The sequence below is a fragment of the Protopterus annectens genome, chromosome 1.part0 (genome assembly GCF_019279795.1).
Source record: "Protopterus annectens isolate FY-2018-M chromosome 1.part0, PAN1.0, whole genome shotgun sequence".
Classification (NCBI taxonomy): domain Eukaryota; kingdom Metazoa; phylum Chordata; order Ceratodontiformes; family Protopteridae; genus Protopterus; species Protopterus annectens.
In genome coordinates this window covers 861,608,279-861,617,788 of record NC_056725.1, presented here as the reverse complement: position 1 = coordinate 861,617,788, position 9,510 = coordinate 861,608,279, and the positions used below count along the sequence as shown (strand labels likewise).

The 9,510-nt window shown below is 40.6% G+C and overlaps 1 protein-coding gene across 1 annotated transcript in view; it reads left to right on the top strand.

The window, feature by feature from the left end:
* TTC13 (tetratricopeptide repeat domain 13) overlaps positions 1–9,510 on the top strand; it is a gene marked incomplete in the record, with an annotated part of 1,979,199 nt that overhangs the window by 1,220,378 nt on the left and 749,311 nt on the right.

Genomic DNA, 9,510 nt, shown 5'->3' with positions numbered 1-9,510 from the left:
AGGTCAGAGAGGAATTCCTGCAGAAGGTTTTCCAAGAAGCTGATCTTTTACACGGATTCCATGGTCCATTGCTTCACAAAGTAAGGCTTCAGATATCAGACTTTATGGCTGTTCCAGAACCTTTACTTGGGGCATCTTATTTAGAGAGAATTCTGCAATGAATTGACACTTGGGTGTCCCTTTTAGTGCTGCCTCACTGAGCTTTTCAAATATCTTATTATGGCCCATGATGACATGCCCTGTTTAGCCCCATCAATGCCATCACACCTCTATTTAAGGGCACAAGCTTCCAGAATTCCTCATTCTATTTAAAAACTGGCTGCTACTTGCATCACTTACCCTATATCTGTTCTCATTAACAGTTTTATCTCTGAACAGTATGTACCACTCCTCTGGAAAATATCTCATGTCATACCCTTACATAAAGGCGGACCCTCTACTCATGTATTCAACTACAGACCCATAGTCATTCTGTTACCACTAGCCAAAATCGTAGAAAAATGTATACACAAACAGATCTTAGACCATTTCCTGACAAATAACCAATTATGTAATACACAGCATGGCTTTCGACCCAGGCATACCACCAGCACAGTACTAATTAGCTTTACGAATATCATAAAGCAACTCAAAAACAAAAAACAAATAGTCTCTGCTACCTTCCTAGATATGTCAAAAGCATTTGACACTGTATCTCATCAAATATTTCTCAAACTCACTAAACTAGGTATAAATCCCTATGTCAGAAGATGGATTGCCAACTGGCTCACTGACAGAACCCAATTTGTGAAAGTAGCAGACTCCAAGTCTGACTTCAGACCAGTAACAAGTAGAGCACCACAGCGTTCAGTCCTAGGTCCTCTCCTGTTTGGTATCTGCTTCTCTGAAGTACAGCATAACACAGAAGGTCTGTGGCTAACGAAGTTCGCAGATGACAGCAAACTAGGAGCCATAATCGAAACTCCTAACAATGTGGACATCCTTTAAAAGGGCCTCACTGAGACAGATGCCTGGTGTCAAAGCCATGGCCTCAAGTTCAATGCCAAAAAATGCATTGTCATCCCTTTTGGTAAAAACTCTGTAGCCATGAACTACCACATAGGCGGTAGTCTACTTAATACTGAAAGTGTGATGAGACCTTGGGACACAGGTGGATAGTAGTCTCTCCTTTGATAATCACATCGCCACAGTAGTCAGGAAATCCTTCTATGTGACACACCTCATCACAAAAGGTTTCTCATCCAGGAAAAATGAGGTCATTGTTCCCCTCTACTAGTCACTCATTAGACCCATTATAGAACACAGCGCCCCTTTTGGTATGTACCTCACAAGACATCTACAACAACTGGAAAGGCCGCAGAAATACCTCACAAAGAGGATTACCGGCCTCAAACAGATGCTCTACACAGACCGTCTCAAAAAAAATCCAGCTTTACTCCGTCACATATCGCCTACTCAGAGGCGATCTCTGCCTAACATACAAAGCTATGTCAAACCCAGAGCTGTTGGACATGCTCCACTTAAAGAAATCCCAATCCCTCTGAGCTACACACTCTAGGGACCTAAACCTTGTCACCACAATAAAAAAAACATGCTGGAGGGATAGATTCCTGTCCCAGAGACTTCCCATACTCTGTAACAAACTACCTATCTATATCAAACAAAGCTCCTCATTAGCACTCTTCAAGAAAAATCTTGATGATTGGATGGGAGATAGGAAATTCACCCCAGGGATCACTTCTGTGGCTCTGCTTGACAGGGGCACAGGAAAATAATTTTCTTGGGTGGCGAAAGCCAGGGTACCTTTTTGCCTAGGCTTATATAGGCCCTAGGGCCAATAGCCTAGTACCTACCTATGAATAAACTGGCTTTCTACCACTTCAGCCCTGAAGCCCTAAGCTGGTTTTATAGCTATGTGTCAAACCGCAAACAAGCCACTATATGGGATAATAAATGGGTCTATATCAGAAGATTGAAATTTCAAAACTTCGAATCTGATATGGTTGACACCATATGATCGAAGTCTTGAAACTTCAAATCTTTTAACGGAGATCTCCGTACATTGCAGAAAGGAAAGATTTCCCTTTTCTGCACTGTAGTGCGATCTCGGAGTTGGTATATTTAAGTAGTGGGGGGGCACAGCCCCCCACATGGCCCCCTGCTTAGAGCATTTAAATGGATTGTTTTTGTAGGTTGTTGTGTTTTATTACATTTTCGATGTTTGAAAACTTCGATTATATGGTGTCGACCATGTCAGATTCAAAGTTTTGAAACTTCGATCATGTAATATAGACCCTAATAAACTCTCCCCCCAGCTCCCTATCTATGTAGGAGTCCCACAAGGATCTATCCTTGGCCCACTTCTATTCATAATTTTTTACCAATGTCCTAAGCTCCTCAGCAAAACCAGCCTCAATCATACAATATGGTGACAATGCTTCCCTCTGTCAAGGAACTCCAAGAAAAAACTCAGGCAGCCCTCCACAATATTGAAAACTACTTAACATCCCATCAGCTCATATTTAATCCCAGCACAACAACCATAAAACAAAAAAGCTGCTTGAAATGCCAATAACTAGTCCCCGACAACACGTAGTGAGAAAAGTTTTAATTATTAACTGAAAATTGATACTTAAAACAACAATAGTGGTCAAGCGCTTTCGTCAGAATGACTTCATCAGAACAATAAAATGTTACAAAGGTTCTCATTTTATACAATTCCTTGTAAATCATTTGAACCAACCAATTAAAATTTAAAAAGACAGTCATAAAAAAAATCCAAAACATTTCATATAAAAGGCTGTGGGGTGTAAAACTGTATTGTACAAAAATACAAATATGTTTATTGACAATTCTAAACTTCATTAAAAAAGATTTATATAAAACTGATTTGTATAAAACTGAGGAAATCTAGAGGGGTTGTTGTATCGTAATTTGCAAGCCCTGAACTTTAATTTGGTTTGATACTGACAGCATCATTTAACCCTGGAAATTCAGCACCATTTAACCTACGTTGCCATTTAGTTTCGGCCCTAAGTAATTTATTAGTCCAATCCCCCCCTAAAATCTACCTGCACAACTTCCAAAATGCCAAATTTGAAACTGTGAAGGGGGTTCACTTTAATGTGTTTGAATAAGGCATTCTTTTCATCCTTCTTACTGATATTATAACATAAATCCTACGATTTAGTTTCCTTTCTGTCTTACCAATATAGTAACAATGACAGGAATTACAAATAGCTAGATAAACAACACCAGTTGTAATACATGAACCAGCTACAAAATTAACATCAACACCATAGGGACCCAAAAAAAACATTTTGGAAAATAAACCCAGTGTGAAAAGCAGGAAGAAATGTACCCACAAATGTGGTTCATGTGACTATTGTGGTTACATTAATGAAACTCCCAAGGTTAGATTGGGTCCCTATGGTATTGATGTTAATTTTGTAGCTGGTTCATGTATTACAACTGGTGTTGTTTATCTAGCTATTTGTAATTCCTGTCATTGTTACTATATTGGTAAGACAGAAAGGAAACTAAATCGTAGGATTTATGTTATAGTATCAGTAAGAAGGATGAAAAGAATGCCTTATTCAAACACATTGAAGTGAACCCCCTTCACAGTTTCAAATTTGGCATTTTGGAAGTTGTAGATTTTAGAGGGGGGGATTGGACTAACAAATTACTTAGGGCCGAAACTAAATGGCAACTTAGGTTAAATGGTGCTGAATTTCCAGGGTTAAATGATGCTGTCAGTATCAAACCAGAATTAAAGTTCAGGGCTTGCAAATTATGATACAACGACCCCTCTAGATTTCCTCAGTTTTATACAAATCAGTTTTATATAAATCTTTTTTAATGAAGTTTAGAATTGTCAATAAACATATTTGTATTTTTGTACAATACAGTTTTATACCCCACAGCTTTTTATATGAAATGTTTCGGATTTTTTTATGAATGTCTTTTTAAATTTTAATTGGTTGGTTCAAATCATTTAGAAGGAATTGTATAAAATGAGAACCTTTGTAACATTTTATTGTTCTGATGAAGTCATTCTGACGAAAGTGCTTGACCACTATTGTTGTTTTATTTTAAGTATCATTTTTCAGTTAATTATTAAAACCTTTCTCACTAAGTGTTGTCGGGGACTAGTTATTGACATTTCAAGCAGCTTTTTTGTTTTATATTTAATCCCAATAAAACCAAGCTTACAGTCTCCTATAATACCTCAACAATAAACAACCAACCACCTATCTCTCTTTCCCCCTCCAATGGCACAAAAGTAGAACCCGTTAAACATACAAAACTTCTTGGTGTCACAATTGACAGTGGACTTAAGTTTGACAAACACATTGCACTAACAATTAAAAAGGTTCATGTCAAACTGGGTTCTCTCTATAGAGCTAAATCTTATCTTACAGACCATGCCAGACTCGCAACAGGCAGAATGGATCTCTTATCTTCCCATCTTTACTGTTCACAAATATTTACCAATCTTCACAAATTCTGAACTGAATAACCTTGAATCTTGCTATAACAAAATTGCCGAATTTGCCACTAACCAGTCTCAAAGATCACACCATTGCACTACCCTTTACCAGCTGAACTGGTTGGAGCTCCCTAACTTGCTTACACTAAATCAACTATTAACTACCCTTACATTCTTATATAAATCTGACAGCTGTCCAGTTCTATCTGATCTTGTCCAACCCTACACAAACCTAAAGTCTCTTAGGTCTGCTGATGAAGTGTTTCTGAAAGTTAACAAAACCCAAAACTCACACGGTGTCTCCTTATACTGCCATATCATTGCCAAACACTGGAATTCTCTTCCCCAGCACAGTGATAAACATTCATTCAAATAGTCCCTAAAGGAATATTTCACTAGTCATAGACTTTGCTCCTGTTCTCCCCCAGGCTAACTAATGTTACCCTTTATTGTCTACCTTCTTTCTCACCACTACCCATTGTCATTATTTCTTGGCAATGCGCCTTCTTTCCCTCAGTTATGATATTTTTATCCTACAAAAAAAAAAAAAAAAAGTGTGTATATATATATATATATATATATATATATATATATATATATATATATATATATAGTTTTGCCTGTATGAATCATATAAGCTTATTTTATCACCACTGGTATATGCTTTATAGCCATGTCAAGGATCTTACTTTGGACTTTTATTGTTTATTTCATGTTTTTTACACACACACAAATTTCATCTGTACAAATGTATATCTACATAATCTTCTTTGGAGCTTTTCTCCCTGGGTCTCCACTGGAAACGAACTTCTGGCCCAGTCGGACACTACCTGGTAATCAAATGTAAATAATTAATATTTAGATGCTTTCTCTCCTAATAATTATTTTTCTTGGAAGTTGACCATTTTCTGTGCCTAAGGACCATAGTCCTGTTAGGTGTTTATGTTGCTGCTGAAAGATCACATTGTTAAATCATGTGATACTTGTACTGTTTCATGCAAGAACATTTTTTTTTCTCCTGTAGATATCATTATTGCTGTGTGCCTGTGACAGGCATGGAAAGTAAGATAAACTTGAGACCTGTCTAATGCTAGACCAAGACTGACTCCATATCCCAGGAAAAGAGGGTGAATATCTGGCTTGAGCAAGGCAGATATGTCATCTGGGTAATACTCATAACATCTTAAGGTCTTTTTCTTTTTCCAGATCCACTGTGGCTTAATCAGCCTCCTTCTGTTGGTAGTCTGTCTTGAGATAGCACTGCTTTTCTTGAGTAAGTTCCAGACATATATCACTATAATTTGTCGATCTCAGCATGACATTGAGGGCAAACCTAGTTCAGAAAATTTCTAAGTGTGGTTCTTCAGTACCTGATGCACGATTAAGATTTCAGCAGTCTTCCAGTGCTCAGTTAGTTTGGTCACCTAGCCATACTGAGTCCTTTCTCCTCACCATCTTCCTTTCCAGTTCATTCCAAATTGGTGGGCTTCTCCATCCCAGTATTAGATTTTGGGAGGTTATTTAATGCTGTGTTGTAGATGTTGCGAGCCCTCCAGTCATTAGAGATAGTCTCGTGTTCCAGTGTCAGGCCTTTTGCTCTTTCCCTTAGTGTACCATTGTCATCATACTGTGCAGCTGCTAACCTGATTTTATCCAGGCCTACGATGCAGCATGAGCAGCAGTCTCCACCAATTAAAAGGTGGATGTACCTTGTTAGGATCAATGCAGCAGGAATTGTCTCAGAGACTTCCCATACTCTGGAGCAAACTACCTGTCTATGTCAAACAAAGCTCCTCATTAGCACTCTTCAAGAAAAATCTTGATGATTGGATGGGACATAGGAAATTCACCTTGGGGATCACTTCTGTGGCTCTGCTTGACAGGAGCACAGGAAAATCATTTTCTTGGGTGGCAAAATCCAGTGTACCGTTTGGCTAGGCTTATATAGGCCCTAGGGCCAATAGCCTAGTACCTACCTATAAACCCTTGATTTGAAATAGAGTCTTCAGCACTAATCAGACTTTCATCTGAATTGTTATAGCATTCAAACATCCCTAGGTACATGTGGTTTCAGTATGGTTTAACTGCACTTCTTGGATGCAGTTTTATGTGAGTGGCTTTAGGTTGATTTATTTTTGCTATGGTTAGTTGAAACTGGATTATTGTGTATTGTTTGAGCTGGTGGTGCACTCATAGGTTCATAGGTTCATACTAGGCTATCTGCCCTGGGGCAATTATAAGCCTAGCCCAATTCTGTATGGCTTACGCCACCCCTTGATTTGAGTATACTGTGCCCTTTTTAAGGTTTAGTTTACTGTGCCTCTGTCTAATAGTGACACGGGAGTAATCCCTGGGACAAACCTACGATCCCCCATCCACTTATCGAGATTCTTCTTGAAGAGATTCAGTGAGGTGCTCTGCCTCACATGAACTGGAATTCTATTCCAGAGCGAAGGGAGCCTCTGGGTTATGAACCTGTCCCTCCAGCAAGTTCTATTTATTTCTGTGCTGAGGTTCAAGTCCCTCGAGCATGTGGCTCTAAGGGATTTAGATTTACTGAGGTGGAGCATGTCCATTAATTCTGGATTTGACATAGCTTTGTATGTCAGGCATAGATCGCCTCGAAGTAGGCAGTATGCAACTGAGTAGAGCTGGAGTTTTTGTAACCGAGCAGTATATGGCATCTGTTTGAGACCCTTGATCCTCTTGGTGAGATACTCTTGGGGTCTTTCTAATTGCTGCAGGTGTCGGGTAAGGTACATCCCAAAAGGGGCATTGTATTCTATGATGGGCCTGATGAGGGATGAATAAAGGGGCACGATTACCTCTCTTGATCTAGATGTGAAACCCTTCGTGATGAGGTGGGCTATGTAGAAGGTCTTTCTAACCACTTTGGCAATGTGGTTTTCAAAGGAGAGATTGCTATCAACTTGGGTCCCCAGGTCCCTAATAACTTTCTCTGTACTTAATGGGTTTCCGCCTATGTGGTAATTTGTGGGCACATTGTTTTTGCCAAAGGGTATGACTATACATTTTTTGGCATTTAGCTTTAAACCATGGCGCTGGCACCAGTTATCTGTCTCTGTGAGACATTTTTGAAGGATGTTTGTGTCAGCTGGAGAGTTGATTATGGCACCCAGTTTGCAGTCGTCTGCGAACTTGGTGAGCCATAGTCCTCCCACGTTTGCCTGTACCTGGGAAAAGTATATACCGAACAAGACTGGTCCCAGGACAGAACCCTGTGCGACGCCACTTGTGACCAGTTTCGAGTCTGACATGGTTCCAGCAACTCTCACTCTGTGGGTTCTGTCTTTGAGCCAGTTTGCGACCCATCTTGTGACATAGGGGTTTATATTTAAGCTGGATAACTTATCTATGATGCCCGAGTGGGGTATTGTGTCAAATGCCTTTGCAAGGTCCAGATAGGCTGTGTGGACTACCTTCCCTTCATCTATGGCTTTGGTGACTGTTTCAAAGAAGTCAACCAGGTTCAAAAGGCATGATCTGCCCTTGACAAAGCCGAACTGGGTAGGATCTAGTGTCTGTAGGTCCCCAATGTCTTTGTTTATGAGCTCCATGATGATCCTCTCCATAGCCTTGCAGACTAAGCTAGTCAGGCTTATGGGGCGATAGTTTCCAGGGTCCGCAGAGGCTCCACCTTTGTGGAGTGGGACCACTGTTGCTGTACGCCATTTTGTGGGTACATATCCTTTAGTGAGGCTGAGATTGTATAGCTGTTTTATTTGAGGGATTAGTTCCTCTTGTAGTTCATGTAGGACGCAACCTGGGACGCCTTCTGGTCACATGGAAGCAGTGTTTTCTGCTTTGGAGAGGGCAGCCTTCACCTGAGCATCTGAGATGTTTGGGAGGCAGCCCTCTGCCGGGATAGATAGTTGCTCTTTTGGGAGGGAGGGGGTGGAGAAGTTTGCACTGAACCTGTCTGCCAGGATATTGGCGATGTCTGTGGGTTCAGTGTATTTTTTGTCGTTTAGAATCAACTCAGAACAAGTCTGGGAGTTGCATCCCAGGTTTCTAACATAACTGAAAAAAGCCTTATGATTGTCTTTGGTGTCCTGTGCAATTTTTCTCTCAAAGCTGGCCTTGGAGGATTTTATGAGGGATCGTAATTTTTTGCTAGTACTGATCAGAGATGCCTTCCCTATTAGGGATTTTGCTTTGTCATGTAGTAGCTTCCTCCTTCTGTTGTACAGTTTATTTATGGCAGGGGTCCACCAGACTGGACGCCTGCCTTTGGATGATTGGGTCTTGGTTTTGTTTGGGATAGCATGATCCATGCATTCCTGGAGATGTCCGTAGAATGCATTTATATAGGATTCTGCAGTTTGGGCTGTAGTTTCCACTGGCCCCGGGGCCTTGAAGGATTCCACTTCAGTTTTGAGAAGTGAGAAGTTCGCTTTTGAGAAGTTTTTCACTGTGGTTTTCTGGGCTGGTGGGGTCGGGATGTGGACATCCAGTGAAATTAATTTATGGTCTGATCTTACCAATGAGGGATATACTTCTGGTGTGGAGCATAGAGTCCCCATGTTGGTAATGATCAGGTCTAGTATGTTGTCCCCTCTTGTGGGAGTGGTGACTAGTTGTTCCATAGCATTTGAGTTTATAATTTCCAGGAATCTTTGGGCTAAGGTGCTGGGGCTTGAGTAGTGCTTCCAGTCAATGTTTGGGTAGTTGAAGTCGCCCAATATAATGGTGTTCGGAGAGATCTTCATGTTCTCCAATGTTTTCAGGAAAGCCGAATGGGATTCCTGACTTTGAGAGGGTGGTGTGTAAGATGCTATAAACTGAAAAGCAGTCTTGCCCACTGTTAGTTGCACATGGATGGTCTCCGATACTTTGTGCAATGCCACTAACCTGGAGGTGTGGATATCCTTGATAAATATGGAAACTCCCCCTCCTTTTGTGGTTCGGTCTGGGTTTTGGGGCCGAAAAGCATGATATGAGGTATAGCCTGGTAGTGCTGGGGTGCTCTCTGGTGCCTTGAACCAGGTTTCTGTCAC